This window comes from Oryctolagus cuniculus, chromosome 13 (assembly GCF_051225735.1).
Source record: "Oryctolagus cuniculus isolate XC-2025 breed Fujian yellow rabbit chromosome 13, ASM5122573v1, whole genome shotgun sequence".
Lineage (NCBI taxonomy): Eukaryota > Metazoa > Chordata > Mammalia > Lagomorpha > Leporidae > Oryctolagus > Oryctolagus cuniculus.
Window position 1 is genome coordinate 35,832,691 of NC_142879.1, and position 19,105 is coordinate 35,851,795.

General features: G+C 39.9%; 1 long non-coding RNA gene across 2 annotated transcripts in view; it reads left to right on the forward strand.

Moving 5' to 3' along the window:
* Positions 1–19,105, forward strand: part of LOC149122541 (uncharacterized) — a 354,460-nt gene that overhangs the window by 84,191 nt on the left and 251,164 nt on the right. Inside the window, exon 3 of one of the 2 annotated variants that reach the window (XR_016219672.1) lies at positions 6,643–7,897. The exons of the other annotated variant lie outside the window; for it this stretch is intronic. This is a non-coding gene — a long non-coding RNA (uncharacterized LOC149122541). Of the gene's footprint in view, positions 1–6,642; positions 7,898–19,105 lie in introns of those variants that run through there. 2 annotated transcript variants of the gene reach the window in all.

The window sequence follows — 19,105 nt, forward strand, 5'->3', positions numbered from 1 at the left end:
TCTTTCTTCCTTTTGGTTTTGCATGTGGATTAAATCGTAAAATTGCTTTATAACCAGTTTTCTTTGTGTGTGTGTGTGTGTGTGTGTGTGTGGATAACACTGTCCAGTAAGCATTTGCCCAGGTCATTATAGTCTTCTACCATCATTGAATTGCTACATATGTTCTCATTATTCAGTGAGGTGAGTTTCATTTCATTCTCAAGTGATTTTAACTGTCAGCTTCAGTTTTCTTTTCCATTTAATGGGCATACTTATTAATGTTATTTTAAACATTCATTAAAAGCAGCAGAAGAGCATTTGCCGAAGTACCACACAGAAGTATAACTTTGTGGTGTTCTTTCTGCTTCTGCCATTTCTAATACTGGAGTTGAGTTTAAATGTTCATTAATCTTGTATTTTCATGTTATTCCCTTTTATTTTACAGCTAATTTATTAGTACAGATCAAAAAAGTACAAACAATTATTTTCTTAGATTAAATAACTAAAAGTAAACTTTCAGGATCAAGACTTGTAGAATCAAGGATTGTAATGTAAAAACACTCCAGTGTTTTTTATTGTTCAGTGATGATGATCCAAACATTCCATGAGTAAAGCGTTGTCACTGATACCTAGTAAGGCTATGTGTCTGAGTTGTTTGTAATGTACACAGAGGACATGGCTGGTACTGGCCATGCAAAAAGGGAGTAAGTAGGAGTCATAAGTGCCCACATAAGTTGGGGTATAGAGCTATCTATCTTAAAAAGTACAAGGAGTAACCAAACACACTTCTATAATATTCTAAGGAAGATTTGGCTTTTTATGTTGAACTGCTCAGGAAACTGAGAAAAGGAAGAAAATGAACTCTTAACTGGTGTGCGTTAGCGTGAGCATCTGAGTATTCAGCTCCACTCTATTAATCACAAACTATATCATTTCAAGTTCTGCACTCCCTCCCTACACACACATAGATCATGAAGCAAAAGTTAGAGGGAAGAGGCACGGACAGATTTCCTGAGTTGTGCTGTACTCCAAAATGTGGTTATGAGACCCTGGAAGTCATTATGAGTGAATAGATATAAAGATAAATTAGATGTCATCCTGTTCTTAACTTCCAGCATTTAACAAATTGATAAGAAAATGGCAAGAATAATGAAGAATTCTAACTGAAGTGCTGTAGTTATTGAGAGTAGGAATGCTAACACATTTTATCCCCAGGAGAGTAAAGGAAGGCTTAACTGGAGTAGGTCCCAGAAGATGACTAGAATGTGAATTTGGGTAGATGACAGCACTGTACTCTAGGCCAGGAGAGTTAAAAGTGAATAGGCAAAGAGAGATTGGATTAAGATGGTGGAGTAGGGAGGGAGCTTGCTGCTCTAGCTTAGAAGAGGATAGTTTTCAAAAATGTGGAAAAGGTGCAGTCTCGGGGAAGTGTTAGGGAGAAAACAGCAGAGGAAACTCTACACAAGTTGGAGGGACACAGTGAACGTACGTGGAGGATGTGGATACACACAATTCAGGACCCATGAGTCGAGAGCCTCAGCACCAGCATTGTAAGAATGAGGTGAGACCAGACTGCAGCAGCCCAAGCCACTGGCAAAAAAGCTGCAGGAAGATCCCAGAGGAAATATGGCTTGGAGTCCCATGGGGGATAGTGTGCCTGACAACTAGAAAAGAAAAGGCCAGGGCACATTTTGTCTCCCTGACCACGCTGCAACAGCATCCTGTAACAAGCTGATAGAGAGCAGGCACCATTTTGGACATACATAACAGCTATGCCAGCCCATGTCTGGCCCAGCAACCAGCCAAGTAGAGACTCCTGAGTCTGTTGAGGAGAACAGACAGTGGGCTAGGTGCTTGTGACTGTGAAAAGCTTGTGTGCCCGGACTGTGAAAACACTGAGGTTCCATGGGAGGACTCAAGGTGTGGCTGGGACTTCCAGTAGTCACTGTGGGAGGCTCCACATGTTCAGGGCTCTCTGGTTACCTGGTGAAGGACATTGCTGGGAATCTGAGCTTACACTGAGGAATGCACAGATTCTTTGTGTGGTCCTTGTGGTAGAGAAGATGAATAATATACCCACTGGGGCTAGCACCCAGGCAATGGTCTTCTTTGAAGAGAGGAGCTCAGCTGAGACTACACCAATAGACATGAACAAACCTCCCCTCTGATCAATAAAAAAGAGGAAATTTACCATGCCAAACCTGGGTCACCTCGGACATGCCATTCACCCTAGAGAACTGAACAGAGCTTCCTGGCCATACCCCACATGCCTCCAGGTATTCACTGATAGCAGACACTCCACTAATCTACAGAGAAATAGTACAGAGATAAAAGCAAACACACTAAAAAACAAAAACAAAACAAAACAAAACAAAAAAAAAAAAACAAAGAATGCAATAGAAGGCCTTAATAACAGAGTAGGGGGGCCAGTGCTGTGGTGTAGCAGGTAAAGCTGCTTTTTGTAGTGCTGGCATCCCATATGGGTGCTGGTTGGAGTCCCAGCTGCTCCACTTCCGATCCAGCTCTCTGATATGGCCTGGGAAAGCAGTAGAAGATGGCCCAAGTCCTTGGGCCCCTGCACCTGTGTGGGAAGACCTGAAGGAAGTTCCTGGCTCCTGGCTTCAGATCAGCACAGCTTTGGCCATTGAAGACAATCAGGGTGTGAACCAGTAGATGGAAGACCTCTCTCTTCCTCTCCTCTCTCTCTGTAGCTCTTTCAAATAAATAAAATAAATCTGCAAAAAAACAACACAATTGGTGAAGCAGAAGAAAGAATATACAACTTAGAAAACACAGCATGTGAAATTATACAGTCTGAAAAACACAAGAAGAAGAAATTAGAAAACTTAAAAACACTGTTGGTAATCTACAGTATACTATCAAATGACCCAACATACAAATTCTAGGAGTTCCTAAAGGCATGGAAATAGAAAGGATTAGAAAGCCTTTTTAGTGAAATAATAACAGAAAATTTCCCTAAGTTGGAGAAAGAAAGGGACATCCAGGTACAGTAAGAACATAGAACTCTTAATAGAAATCACCAGAAAAGATCTTCACCATGACACATTTTAATCAAACTCTCCACAGTAAAACATAAGTAAAAGATTCTAAAATGTACACAGGATAAATGTGAGATTACTCAGGGTATCTCCAGTGAGACTCACAGTGGATTTCTCATTAGAAACCCTACATAATAGGAGAGAATGATGAGATATATTTCAAGTCTTAAGAGAAACACTGTCAATGCAGAATACTATATCCTGCAAAGCTCTCATTTATGAATGAAAGTGACAAATAGCCATGCAGAAGATGCTTAAGAATTTGCTGCTGGTCATCACTATGAAAGAAGGTAAAGGAAGAAAATCTCTCAGTAAAAGTACAAAGGAAATCCAAAATAAAAAGTAGGAATATTTATAGAAAAATGGCAGGGCAAAGTCGTTACTTATCAATGGTCATCTTGAATGCAAATGGCCCCAACTCTCCAGTTAAAAAACACAGACTGGCTGAATAAATTAGAAAACAAAATCCATCTATTTGTTGCCTACAAAAAACATATTTCATCAACAATGATGCAAACAGACTGAAATTGAAAGGATGAAAAAAGATTTCATGCCAACAGAAATCAAAAAAGAGCTGGTGTCACCATACTAATACCAGATAAAATAGACTTTAACATAAAAAATTGTTAAAAGAGACACAGAAGGGCACTATGTAATGATTAATGGATCAATTCAACAGGAAGATGTAAATATTATAAATGTATATGCACCTAATTACAGGACACCTGGCTATTTAAAAGAAATGTTAAGGGATCTAAAAGGAGACATAGACTCAAATACAGTAAGAATAGAGGATTTCAGTACTCCATTTTCATCAATAGACAGATCAACCAAACAGAAAATCAGCAAGGAAACAGCAGAGTTAATCCACACTATAGACCAAATGGACCTAACTGAAATCTATCCAAATTTTCATCCTACAGTTACAGAATACACATTCTTCTCACCCGTGTATGGAACTTTCTCTAGGCTTGACCACATGCTAGGCCATAAAGCAAGTCTCAGCAAATTCAAAAAAATTGAAACCATACCATGCATCTTTTTGGACCACAATGGATCATGCATCTTTTCAGACCACAATGGAATGAAGCTGGAAATCAGCAACTTAGGAATCTCTAGAATATATGCAGACACATGGAGACTAAACAACATGCTACTGAATGATCAGTGAGTCATAGAAGAAATAATAGAGAATTCAAAAAAATTCTGGAAATAAATGAAGGTGGCATTACAGTATATCAAAACTTATGGGATATTGAAAAAGCAGTGTAAAGAGGAAAGTTTATAACAATTAATGCCTACCTCAAGAAACTGGAAAGGCACCAAATAAATGAGCTATCACTGCATCTCAAGTATCTAGAAAAACAACAGCAAAAGAAACCCAAAACTAGTAGGAAAAGAGAAATAATTAAAATTATAGAAGAAATCAACAAAATTGAATTAAAAAATATGAAAGAGCAGCAAAATGAAGAGCTTTTTTTAAAAAAAAATTGACACACTGTTGGCCCAACTAACCAAAAAAAGGAGAAAGAAGACCCAAATCAATAAAATTAGTGATGAAAAAGGAAATGTAGCAACAGACACCACAGAAACAAAAAGAATCATCAGAAATTACTACAAAGAGCTGTATGCCAACAAACTGGGAAACCTAGAAGTAATGGATAGAATCCTGGATACACACAAGCTACCTAAGTGAGCCATGAAGACATAGAGAACCCAAACAGACCCATTACCAAGATGGAAAATGAATCAGTAATAAAAACCCTCTCAACAAAGAGAAGCCCAAGACCAGATGCATTCACTACTGAATTCTAGCAGACATTCAAAGAACTAACTTCAATTCTTCTCAAGTTATTAAAAACTTGAAAGGGAGGAAATCCTTCCAAATTCTTTCTATGAAGCCAGCATCACCTTAATTCCTAAAACTCGAAAAAGACACAACAGAGAAGGTGAACTACAGACCAGTTTCCTTGATGAACATAGACGAAAAATCCTCAACAAAACCCTAGCCAATTGAATCCAACAACACATCAGAAAGATCATTCACCCAGACCAAGTGGGATTTATCCCTGGTATTCAGGGATGGTTCAAAATTCGCCAGTAAATCATTGTGATACATCACATTAGCAAACTGAAGAGTAAAAACCATATGATTATCTCAATAGATGCGTAGAAAGCATTTAATAAAATACAACACCCTTTCATTATGAAAATTCTAAGCAAATTGGATATAGAAGGAACATTTCTCAACACAGTCAAGGCAATTTTTGACAATCCCATGGCCAGCATCCTATTAAATGGGAAAAAGTTGGAAGCATTCCTGTTAAGATCTGGAACCAGAAAACGACGCCTACTTTCAGCATTGTTATTCAACATAGTCCTGAAAGTTTTAGCCAGAGCCATTAGGTAAGACAAAGAAATCAAAGGGTTACAAATTGGGAAGGAGAAAGTCGAACTATCCATATTTGCTGATGACAGGATTCTATATATAGGGGATCCAAAAGAATCCATGAAGAGATTATTGGAACTCATAGAAGAGTTTGGTAAAGTAGCAGGATATAAAATCAATACACAAAAATCAATAGCCTTTGTTTACCCAGACAATGCCATGGCTGAGAAAGAACTTCTAAGATCAACCCCATTCACAATAGCTACAAAGAAATCAAATGCCTTGAAGAATATTCAAAGAAGAGGGATTCATGGGTGGCATGAATGAAAAGTAATAAACAGTACAGCTTGGCAAAAATAAAAAGATATTGATGACAGATAATTAACAACTTTTATTGAGCACTGGTGGTCTGATAACTTTAATTTTTATGATTTATTTTATTTATTTCAAAGGTAGAATTACAGAAATGGAGAGGGAATAGGAGGGAGAGAGAGATCTTCTATCTGTTGGTTTACTTCCCTAATGACTTTTAATGGCCAGCATTGTGCCAGGCCAAAGATGGGGGCCTGGAACTTCATCTGGGTATCCCACATGGGAGGCAGGGCTGCAAGTACTTGGGTCATCTTCCACTGCTTTCTTTCTTTCTTTTCTTTTTCTTTTTTTTTTTTTTGACAGGCAGAGTGGACAGTGAGAGAGAGAGACAGAGAGAAAGGTCTTCCTTTGCCGTTGGTTCACCCTCCAATGGCTGCCGCGGCCAGCGCACCGTGCTGATCCGATGGCAGGAGCCAGGTGCTTCTCCTGGTCTCCCATACGGGTGCAGGGCCCAAGTACTTGGGCCATCCTCCACTGCACTCCCTGGCCACAGCAGAGAGCTGGCCTGGAAGAGGGGCAACCGGGACAGAATCCGGCGCCCTGACCGGGACTAGAACCCGGTATGCCGGCGCCGCAAGGCGGAGGATTAGTCTAGTGAGCCACGGCACCGGCCCTCCCACTGCTTTCCAAGGTGCATTAGCAGGGAGCTGAATCAGAAGTAGAGCAGCTAGAACTAAAACCAATGATCATATGGTATACCAGCTTGATTGTTGCAGGTTGTGACTTGACTGGCCATGTGATGACACTCCCCTGTGTGATAAATTCTAAATAAAGGATTTGATTATTATCTTGTTTGAACTCTACCATTCTGTGATAGATCATCATATTGTGCTCATTTTACAGGCTGAGACAGTGGAGACACTGAAGAATTTCGGCAAGAAAAACTGCTCACTTGGAGTTATTTCTTGGAATATTAATTTGGCATTTGTGTGGAAGATGGAGTGCAGGGCAGAATAATGGAGATGGAAAACCTTCTCCATGGTTAAGGCCATAGCAACAGTCAAAATGATGATTGATGGAGCGCTGACTTTTAAAACTCTAATGTAGGAGATGAGATGAATGTGAGTGTATTTCAAAGGTTGAATCCAGAGGCTTCTCAAATTGATTATACATGAGAGGTGATCTAAGAAAAAATAAGAAGAAATGACTGTGAAGATGGTGGTGACTTATCTTCACTGTATTCATGGAGAATAGGAGGGTCTTGGAAGGATTAATGAAGGTGTTGGTTTAGAGCACAGATTATTTTAGAGCTGCCACAGATAGATTTCCAGCAGATAACAGAAAATAGGAGGCTAAACCCAAGTGACAGAAATTTGGGAATAGAGATGCAGTAAGAGTCAGTAATAGTCCAGTAGCCAGACACATTTCACAAAACAGGCCTTTGTATAAGGTTGCTTCACAGAGACGTGAGAGCATAATCAAATCAAAATTCTGAGGTTCTGGGATATTTAAAACTAATTGTTTTGTAATTTTAGGTAAATATTATGTCTAGTGAATTTTTAATTAATTAGTTAACTCATTAATTTTGAAAGGTGGGAGAGGAGAGTGGGAGTGAGAGTGAGCTCCTCCATCTGTTGGTTCACTCCCTAAATGCTCTCAACAGCTAGGGCTAGGGAAGGCAGAAGCCAGGAGCCTGAAACTCAATCCAAGTCTCCTACTGGGTGGCAGGGACCCAAGTACTTGATCCATCGCCTGCTTCCTCCCTGGGTGGGCATTATCAGTAAGCTGGATCAGAAGCAAAGTTAGCTGGAGCTCAACTAGACACTCCTGTATGGGATGTGGGCATCCCAATGGTGATTTAACCACTATGCCAAAAGCTCACCCTATTAACTGAATTTTAATAAAGCAAATGTAGTTTTTCCAAATATCACTTACCTTACTTTTGGGGGGAAACTTTTACCTCAGGTCAATGAGGCATGTCTGTACGTGTGTGTTGTATACATATCACTCACCTGCCGTGGGACCCATCTCTTGTCTCTGTAAATTCTGTGTTTTAAGAAGAAAGAAAACAATAGCTTCTGCAGCTGAGGCCTTGAATTGGCTGTTTGTGTAATCTTTTAAAACAGGACCCTAAATTGTAGTTCAGTCAGGCTACTCAGACTGGCTGAATTATGAAAATTTCTTCTTACATGGCAGATTCCTAATGAGCTCAAGAAATAAAGTTCACTTTCTGTACAAATGTTTCCACTTTGTATGTTTTTCCCCTGAGGAGGTGGGTAATAGAATCAAAGCAATTATCATGATGTTCCCTTCAAAACTGGATGGTTGTTATCATTTCTTTTCAAATCCCAAAAGTAAACTATTTCCTTTCAAATCTAAAACATACGTCATAATTGTGCTTTCTTTCTCAGGCTTCTGTCTTTTGTCAAATTAACAGCTCGAGAAAGAAGCACATATTTTCAGCTGACCTGTAGTTGGACTTCACATTTCTTCTCCAAACTGTTCTTCGACATTTTAGTCATGGAGGAGAGAAGACGCACTTTCAGAATGTGCTGTGTGTGGCCCAAGCCCAGTTTTGGGCCCCCAGAAGTTAATCACTGTACCTTATAAGGGGTCTGCTTGTGGCTAACAAATCCTTAGCTCCAAGTATTTCCCTCTTCCTAATGAGTGCTAATAAAATGCATTTAAATCCACTAATGCAACCAAAACTCAGCATTATTTCATTGTATCTACTTAATAAGGACCTTGTTTAATATCAGATTACAGCTTGTTCAGCCAAAGCATTATACTGGTGGAAGTAGGCTTGTGAGGAGGGAGTATCAAGTGCTGTAATTTGGACATTCCTTCTTAATATGCCCTGCAGTAGTATGCGATTGCTTAATTCATTTAGCCGAGCTAGTCTGATCCTTCTGCCAACTGTTGTGTAAAATTTACTGCAATGCTAGGCAACCGGGTCCACCACACAAGCTAGAAATGTAGTATCGCTTTTCCTGGGACTGAGCTATTAACAGTTGTTTGGGGAGAAGGACCAGGCAATGGAGCAGATACTGTTACAAAAAGGAAGACGTTTTAGATGTGTCTCATTTTGTAACATAGTTACAGCAAATCCAATTTTTATTAATCAAAAAATCTCCAAATTGTTAAATTGTCTAATTTCAGAGGCAATTCATGTTTACAACCAATTTGTCTTCAATAGTCAGTGATGCCTCATTTCCCGCTTACCTTAGCTACGAACTTCTCTGCCTTTTGTGAGAACCAATCTCTCAAGCAACTTTCAGTTAGAAATATGTATTAAAATGTTTCCATTTAAAGAATTTTTATAATTTGATTATTGCTTGAATTAATGTTCATTTATACTAGATTTTCTTTAAGTGAAGAACATCTGTGGCCACATTATGCAAACTAAGTTTAAGAATCTTCATTTTTAATTTCCCCATCAAATTGAGGGTTCTAAAAGTATTTCTGGTCCTCTTGTCACTGAGAGAGATCACATTTGGAGATATTTTCATCTGTATTATTATTTTTTTTTTTACAGGCAGAGTTAGAGAGAGAGAGAGACAGAGAGAAAGGTCTTCCTTTTTCCATTGGTTCACCCCCCAAGAGGCCGTTCTGGCTGGTGTGTTGTGGCCGGCGCACTGTGCAGATCCAAAGCCAGGAGCCAGGTGGTTCCTCCTGGTCTCCCATGCAGGTGCAGGGCCCAAGGACCTGGGCCATCCTCCACTGCACTCCCGGGCCACAGCAGAGAGCTGGACTGGAAGAGGAGCAACCGGGACAAAATCCGGCGCCCCAACTGGAACTAGAACCCGGGGTGCCGGCGCCGCAGGCATAGGATTAGCCTAGTGAGCCGTGGTGCTGGCCCATCTGTATTCTTGCAAGTACAGGATTCTTTTCTCTTTGATAAGTTGCTTATTTAAAAGCTATATACACTTCTCTTGGATTTTTGATGGAGTTAAAAGAACTGTGGTTTATTCTTGGCTTTATGAAGGGAAATGAATTGGAGTGGGTATTTCCATCTTTTAATATTTATTTGGAAATGCCAATTATTCCATATGAATATGAAAATAGTTTACAAAATGTTAAGGAAAATATCACTAAAGGAGTAACAGTTGTCTCTTAGGACCTAATAAGTTGGTCATGAGACAAGAAAAAAGGCAAAGATGGCAGCAATTTATTCAAGACTTATCCTGTAGAGATCATAAAGGAATGCTTATTACCAGAGGATTGTGGTTGTTGAATTTTTAGTAAGTGGCTTGAGTCAAAATTTTGTTATAGTCAGTAAAAAGCAGAGTATCTAGGTTCTCTGCCTACTCTTGTCACACTTTGTTGGGGGAAGTGGAGCTTCTAGATCCCTCCAGGCAAGTCCAAAACTATAACCATATTCCAATTAGACTCCTCTAGCCTTGCCAACTACAATCATAATCACTTGGAATTTTAACAACTCGAAAAGCTAAATGTGCATTTCCACTTAAGCATTGTAACTCTGTTCAAAAATGAGTCAGGATGAGAGAAAGGTGGTTTTTAAATGTTTATTTGCCAGAGGAAGAGGGAACTCTCATCACTGGTTCACACCTCAAATGCCTGCAACAGCTAGGGCTAGGCCAGGCTGAAGACAGGAGCCAAGAACTCCAGCTGTGTCTCCCACATATGTGGCAGGAACCTAACATCTTGGACCCTCATCTTCAGCCTCACATGTGCATTAGCAGGTAGCTGAATGAGAATCAGAGGCAGGATTCAATACCAAGTACTCTGATATGATGATTGAGATTTCCCAAGCAGTGGCTTAAACCACTGCACCACAATGCTGGACTCACAAAGACAATTTTGTATGTCTTCTAGTAAAAAATTATATTTTATCTTCTTTAAATCCTAGTTTCTGGTGAGAATATAAGATAAATTGCAAAATAAAGTAATGTGTGATGTCTAGGTATTGTCTAACATAAGCTAGTAATAAAAGAGTCAGTAAACAGTGTTTGTATGTGCTAGGGGACTATTAATGTGACACTATGTTCTATATAGTCCACTTTTGCTCTATTTTGGAAGCTTGGTATTTGTCATTTTTTATTTATAAACAATGCTAAATAATTTTACATCATATTCCCAGCTAAGTTTAAATTCAATGTATTGGTAAAGCAATGCTTCCAATTAGCTTTGTGGTCAGATTACATTTCTTCATAGGCTAATGAAAAATTAAATGGCAGAAGTTTCTGATAAAGCAGTTGGGTCCTGGGTTTTCCTTAGACAAATACTCAGAAGAATATCCATTTGGATAACTAGTTTTTTTTTTTTTTTAAATAGGGACTGATAGTCGTCGTCCAAATGAAATCACAGTCATAAATGGCTAGGATTAGCTGGTTTATAAGTAGACATTTTCCTCCCTGAGATTTCGCCCTATTTGACTCATGTAACTGTGAGAAAGGAGCTTCAGTTACTTCAGGGAAGAGGCTAAAAAGGGAAGAGGTTTATTATATCCCTGATGGACCAAAGCTTCTGGAGTTATGTTAGCCTCTGTGCTCCTAAAATAAAACACAGCACTTACTAGAACACCCTTGCCTGGGATTGACTATGCCTTCACTCTTACCTGCATCAAACATTCTCAAAGTGCTTCTTTTAAGAGCCAAGGCTGGTGAGAGTGAAGGGGAAAAGAGGTGATTTCTGCTCATTCATCCCTCCCAGCCATTGAGTCTGGAATATTCTTTTCTTCCATAGTTTTTCTCAAATCCATCCCGTTATCTGCTTCTGCCTCACAAGCAACCGTTTCTATAATAGCTTTATTGGGATATAATTTTAAAACTATGAAATCTTCCCATTTTAAGTCTCAAGTTGGAAGAGTTTTAGACACATTATATTCTTATGCAGTGAGCACTACAATCCAGTCTTGCTGCATTTCCATAACCTCCCATGTTCCTCTGGGCTCAATGACAGTTGGTAACACTTACTGAGTCCCTTACACCTGCTGGTCTACTTCCTGTCTCTGTGGATTGCCTTTTTGGCCATTTCACATAAAAAGAATCATGATCTCTTGCACTAGCTTCTTTCACTTCGTGTGATGTTTTTGAGGTCCTTCCATGTATAGTGATTCAGTATCTTGTTCCGTTTTATTGCTGAATAATATTCCATTATATATCTATACCACATTTTCTTTATCCACTTATTAGTTGATGGGCATTTTGGTAGATTCCAGGTTTTAGCTATTTTTAGTAGATTCATTTACTTATTTATTTAAAAGTTAGGAAGAGAGATGGAGGAAGGGATGGATCTTCCATCTGTTGGTTTCACTCCTCAAGTGAGTACAACTGCCAGGGATTGGCCAGGCCAAAGCGAGGAGATTCTCCCAGGTCTCCCACCCGAAAGGCAGGGAACCAAACACTTGGGCCATTCTCTGGTGTTTTCCCAGGCTATTAGCAGGAAGCTGGATTGGAAGTGGAACAGTTGAGACACGAACTTGCTCCCATATGGGTGCTAGTGTTGCAGGCAGTGGCTCTACCTGCTTTACCACAGTGCAGGTTGGGGCTATTACAAAAATGTTGTCATAAACATCGGAAGAATTTGTCTTCCAAAATTAAATGTGCTCTATACTACCCAACAATTGCATTCCTATACCTTTACCAAGAGAAATGACAAAATGTACCCACATAGACATCTAAGAATTTGTCTTCCATGCTCAATTGGACTTGCTCCAAATGGTGGAGTTAGAAACGTTCCAGAGGATTCCAATACAATACCATCAAGGTGGCATGTACCAATGCCATCTCACTAGTCCAAGTGATCAACTTCAGTTCACAATTGATCACACTGATAGGTCTAAGAGTCAAAGGGATCACACAAACAAGACTAGTGTCTGCTAATACTAACTGATAGAATAAAAAAGGGAGAGAACGATCCAACATGGGAAGCGGGATACACAGCAGACTCACAGAATCGCAGATGTCCTAAATAGCACTCTGGCCTCAGAATCAGCCCTTAAGGCATGCGGATCTGGTTGAAGAGCCCATGAGAGTATTTTAGGCATGGAAAGCCAAGACACTCTGGCAAAAAAAAAGAAGACCTAAATGAAAGATCTCTGTGAATGAGATCCCAGTGGAAAGAATGGGTCCTCAAAGAAGGAGGTACCTTTCTCTGAAGGGAGGAGCGAACTTCCACTTTGATTATGACCCTGTCGGAATAAGATCGAAGTTGGCAAACCCCAAAGGCTTCCATAGCCTTGGAAACTCATGACTAGAGCCTAGGGAGATTAATGACACCATAAACAAGAGTGCCATAAACAGGAGTCACTGTGTACTTAATTCTCATGTGCGATCTGTCCTTAATGAGTTGTCCAATGTGAAGTAATGCTATAACTAGTACTGAAACAGTATTTTACACTTTGTGTTTCTGTGTGGGTGCAAACTGATGAAATCTTTACTTAATATATACTAAATCGATCTTCTGTATAAAAAGATAATTGAAAATGAATCTTGATGTGAATGGAATGGGAGAGGGAGTGGGAGATGGGAGGGGTGCGAGTGGGAGGGGAATTATGGGGGGGGGGAGCCAATGTAATCCATAAACTGTACTTTGGAAATTTATATTTACTAAATAAAAAAATTAATTTGTCTTCCAAACTATTTGTATCATTTTACATTCTTTCCAGTAATCTATGAGGCTTAAGATTCTCTAAATCCCAACCAACACTTGTTCTTGTCAGCCTGTTTCATTTTAACTATGTAATGAGCTACAGTTAAAATACTTGCCTTTCCTTGATGACTGATGATGCCAATGAGCGTCTCTTCTCCCTGTGTTGATTTCTTAAGACGCTCATCTTTCCTCATCTGGATTGTTAACACATAATTGTTTTTAGTACATAATAGTATTTACAGCTTTCCTCTACCAGAGACATTTTCCCTCTGTCATTCCTCTGGATTGACTTATAGGCAGTCCAGCGTTCTTAGTTGCAAGAAACCTGAACTGAATAACCTAACAACCTTTAAAACTGTGTATGGGTACATAAATATGTGCACAACAAATTCCATGGCCTCCTTGACCTTGTCAAAACCCAACCATTTATGAGATTCCATTTATGGCCAGGGTGGACATGTTCCTTCTTGCTCATATCCCTTCATGAAATTATTTTATTTTATTCCACTTCATATAAGTTTTCAATTTTATTTTTTTATTGTTTATTATCTTCAAATCAACCCCCCTGCCCCCCTCCCACACACACCCTTGTTAAAGTTTGCTTTGGAGGGGCAACGAGAAGTTATGATCAAATACTTATGCTGGCTCTTATTGTGCTTCTAGCATGCTTGGAAATTGAGGCTTCCAGAAACATTCAGGTCTTATGTAGTCAAAGTGCTTGGGACTGGTTGCCTTTTATAAGCCTTGTAACTTTCAACGAATTATGTGACCTCTCTATGACTTAGTTTTGGGAATAGTAACATGATGTAGTAATAGTTCCTATTCATATATTTGTGGCAATGATTAAATATGTTATAAATATTAGAAAGTGCTCATACCAGTGTCTTGTGCATAGTAACTGCTCAGTAAATGGTAACTGCTTATTTAATTGTCCAAGTACACACAAGAGTTGCTATTAACGATTGGTAACAGGCTGAAAGAACTGGCTTTGAAACCTCGGAGAATTCCCTTGTCCTACTTGGCAGTAGATTTTTAGTTTATAATTCTGAAACAAGAAAACTGTTATTGAAAATCTAATACATGGGGCCGGCGCTGTGGTGCAGTAGGTTAATGCCCTAGCCTGAAGTGCCAGCATCCCATATGGGTGCTGGTTCTAGTCCCGGCTGCTCCACTTCCAATCCAGCTCCCTGCTATGGCCTGGGAAAGCAGTGGAAGATGGTCCAAGTGCTTGGGCCTCTGCACCCACATGGGAGACCTGGAAGAAGCTCCTGGCTCCTGGCTTTGCTTTGGATCAGCGTAGCTCCAGCCGTTGTGGCCATCTGGGGAGTGAACCATTGGATGGAAGACTCTCTCTCTCTCTCTCTCTCTCTCTCTTTCTGCCTCTCCTCTCTCTGTGTAACTCTGACTTTCAAATAAATAAAGCTTTAAAAACAAGAAAATCTAACACAGTTTCTGGCATCAATCATTTTAAGAATTTCTTCCCATCACCTTCTCTTCCCCATGCTTTTCCTTCCTACATACTGTAACTGCTAAAATAATCAAATTGAGACATAATATGATGAAGAGCATTTATTTACCCTTACCTTATTTTTAATAGAGTTAGTTGAAAGGCAGAGCAACAGAGAGGGAGGGAGGGAGAAAGAGAGAGAGAGAGAGAGAGAGAGAGAGAGAAGAGAGAGAGAGAGAGAGAGAATGAATGAATGAATGAATAAATGAATCTCTTCCATCTGGGCCAGAACAAAGCCAGGAGCCAGGGACTATATTCAGGTCTCTCGTGTGAATGGCAGGGTCCCAAGTATTTCGGGGTATCAACCACTGCATTCCCAAGTACATTAGCAAAAAGCTGGATGAGAAGTTGAGCAGACAGGACTCCAGTGTAGGATGCTGGCATGGGAAGGCGAGGCTTAACCAGTAGTGGCACAACTCCAGCCCTCTTACCTTGTTTTAAACATCTACCCTACAGCCAAGGCCAGAAACTTTATATGGACAAAATTCAGATCTTATTTATATAATTCATTTTTGCAGATTTTTTCTATTAATGAAATAATATTGATCAGTATTATTTTTATAGAAATGCCTTCATTCCTAATTTTCTCCCTTCCTTCTAGCTACACACACAAATACCAGGCCTTTTGTGTGTGAAGGGAGGTGTTTCCAAAATCCATGGAAATGTATATTATGAAAAAACTACGCAGGGATTTGAAAAGGTTTTTTTGGCATAAGAATAAACATCTTTTAATTCCATTTCCCGTGAACTTTTTGAAGTAGCCACATGTATATCTAATGAGTATTTATACGCTATGCAGCTATAAAGTTTATAATATTTTTAATCTATTCTCCTTACTTTTCAAGAGATTTGAATAGGGTAGGGAAATTTGAATATTTACACACACAACTTAAGTGAAATATTATGTCACATAAATGTTGAATGACTGCTTCAAACAAAATATTGTAGAAGTCTAGGGACACACTCCAGTGTGATTATTGGGGAAGGCTTCAGAGACAGTTCATATAAATAAATTGGATATTTAAAGGGGGCAAGAAGATTTTCAAATGAAGGAAATTGCAGGGCCCAGAAAAATCAAAGCATGCTCAGAAATGTTGGGTGAACACATTTTGCCATGGGAATAGAATTGTGGGTTAGGCAACCTGGAAAATATTTAGATAGAATGTCAATGGTTGAACTGGATTTACTCATTATAACAATTGTTTATATAAATAAAAAGATACTGACAAAATATTAACAAAATATGTGATTTGTGCTCATTTTTCTAAGTGCACCCAGACTTTTGTGCTGATTCATACTTGCTATCTCCATCTTGCCCATCATCTGTCCCAAAGAATACTCTTACCAACTAGCTAGATGTAGAGCTTTGAACAAATGGTCCTAAGCAGTCATCGTTTTCTTTGGCTGCTTGCCACCAGTAGCCCTGCGCTCCTTGATTAACGTCCTAATCAAAGAGAAATCTTGCAAGCCCATTGTGGGACTGGGAGTTGTATGAGGAGAGTTGTTTACTTTTAGTAAAGGGGATGTACCATTGTTGACCCTAGTAGAATTATCCCCAAAGGGTTTTCAGGGCTTAAGGAATAACAGGCAATTTTTACTCTTATGTGGAGACAGTTCCATTGCCCCCAGGGGTTTTGCTGCAGCAATGTGAGCTCTTTCTCTTCTCTGTTTCCCAGATAATTTTCATCTTAAAACAACCCCTTCTTGACTCATTCAGCTTCTAACCACAACAAAACCCACCTATGAGTAGTTTTTCTATACTAACCCATTTTCTTCTACTCAGCAAAATTGAGTTTCCAAGAGGAAATGTCATGTACAGGTCACCAATAAATACCTTACTGTCAAATTCAATGGCCAAGTATCACTGATCACATCTAAATTGGCCTATAGGTTGCAGTTGAGGTGATCAATTGCTTAGATCATTTGAAAGACTTTCTGTACCTTCTAAATAACACAGTCTTGAACCCCAAACTTCTGAACACTTCTCAGACTCCTTTGATAGTGTCTCATAATTTCTTTTACATCTTTGTGTTACGGTACTTCTGAGACAATTATTGGAGCTCTTTTCCTATTTATCTTCTTCCACTCCCATGGTGATCTCATAGAGACTCACGTTAAACACTATGTATGCACTGATGACTCCTAAATTTATACCACAAGTCTAGTCTGCATTCCTTCGCTAAAGAGTAGACTAGCCAATGACCTATTCCATATCTGCACTGGAAAGTCTGGCATTTCAAACTTAAGATGTCCCACACTGAATTCTAGATCTTTTATCAAAACTTGCTCTTCCTGCAGCCTTCTCCATCCAGTGTCACAGGATAAAATTCTTGACATTATCCTTCACTCGTCTCTTTCTTTTATGCCCTGTCCCTAATTGTCAAAAATTCCTGATGGTTGTACATTCAAAATATAACAAGAAATTCAACCACTTCTTACTCCCTGCACTGCTCACTGTCTGACTTCAATTGCATCTCCCTGATTACTGTAATATCTGCTTTCTGACTTTCTTGTCCCTCTGCAATTCAATGTCTCCACACTAACCACAGTATCAAAAGACAAGTCATATTATGTCACTCCTCTGCTCAAAACATTTTTGGTTCCAGTTCCACCCCAAATAAAAGTTAATCCACTATTTTGTTCAAAAACACCTTAAAGTGTTTGCTCAAATATCATCCTAGTGAGACTCACCTTGAGCACCCTCCTTAAAATTGCACAGTGTTGGGGCAAGTGTTTGGTACAGCAGTGAAGATGCCACTTCAGAAGTCCGCATTCCATGAGGAGTATCTGGGTTCAAGTCCTCTGCTTCTCATTCCAGCTTTTTGCTAACGTGCACTCTGAGAAGCAGGTATTTGATTTCCTGCCATGCACATAGAGACCCAGATTGTTCCATGCTACTGGCTTCAGGCTGGCCCAGCCCTGGGGTTGTGGACACTTGAGGGGTGAATCAACTGAAGGAAAATTGTCTCTTTCTCTCTTTCTGTATTTCAAAATAAAAAGAATGAATTTGAAACATTGCAACTGACCCGTTAATATTCCTTCTCCTGCCTACCTGATTTTATTTTTTCTTATTAAACTGTGTTTTACCTTCTTTTTTAAATTTTTTTTTTTAAATTTTTTGACAGGCAGAGTGGACAGTGAGAGAGAGAGACAGAGAGAAAGGTCTTCCTTTTTCCGTTGGTTCACCCTCCAATGGCGCTGCAGCTGGCGCACCGCACTGATCCAAAGCCAGGAGCCAGGTGCTTCTCCTGGTCTCCCATGGGGTGCAGGGCCCAAGGACTTGAGCCATCCTCCACTGCACTCCCAGGCTACAGCAGAGAGCTGGCCTGGAAGAGGGGCAACCGGGACAGAATCCGGCGCCCCGACCGGGACTAGAACCCAGTGTGCTGGCACCACAAGGCAGAGGATTAGCCTAGTGAGCCACAGAGCCGGCCTTTTTTTTTCTTTTTTCTTTTTGACAGGTAGAGTAGACAGTGAGAAAGAGAGAGAGAAAGGTTGTGTTTTACCTTCTAATAGACTACATAGAACATTTATAGTTTCTGATTATGATTTATTTTCTAAACAGTCTCTAAACTTCATAATTATGGTAGTACTTTTTTGGTAGAAAAGGTATGAGTCAGGGAGGGAAGGAGGCTCTGTGTTGCTTCTTGATCTATTTTTTTTTAAATTTTTATTTTTATTTATTTATTTTTTTTGACAGGCAGAGTGGACAGTGAGAGAGAGAAACAGAGAGAAAGGTCTTCCTTTGCCGTTGGTTCACCCTCCAATGGCCGCCACGGCCAGCGTGCTGCGGTCGGCGCACCACGCTGATCCGATGGCAGGAGCCAGGTACTTCTCCTGGTCTCCCATGGGGTGCAGGGCCCAAGGACTTGGGCCATCCTCCACTGTCTTCCCTGGCCACAGCAGAGAGCTGGCCTGGAAGAGGGGCAACCGGGACAGAATCCAGAGCCCCGACTGGGACTAGAACGCGGTGTGCCGGCGCCGCAAGGCGGAGGATTAGCCTAGTGAGCCACAGCGCCGGCCTTGATCTATTTTAAGTAACTGTTGCACAGTAAATACTCAATATGTTTGTTGATTGTTAGATCCAGGCCATAGATCAATTCACTTTTTTACTTTGTCATATTCCATAAGTTGGCTGCTATAAAAATGGCTGACATAGGTTTCTTTGTATGTGTGAACTGGAGTGTGCAACTTGAGAAGAGATTTGAGTGCTTTTTGACACGTCTGCTATGTTTAGCTAATTGC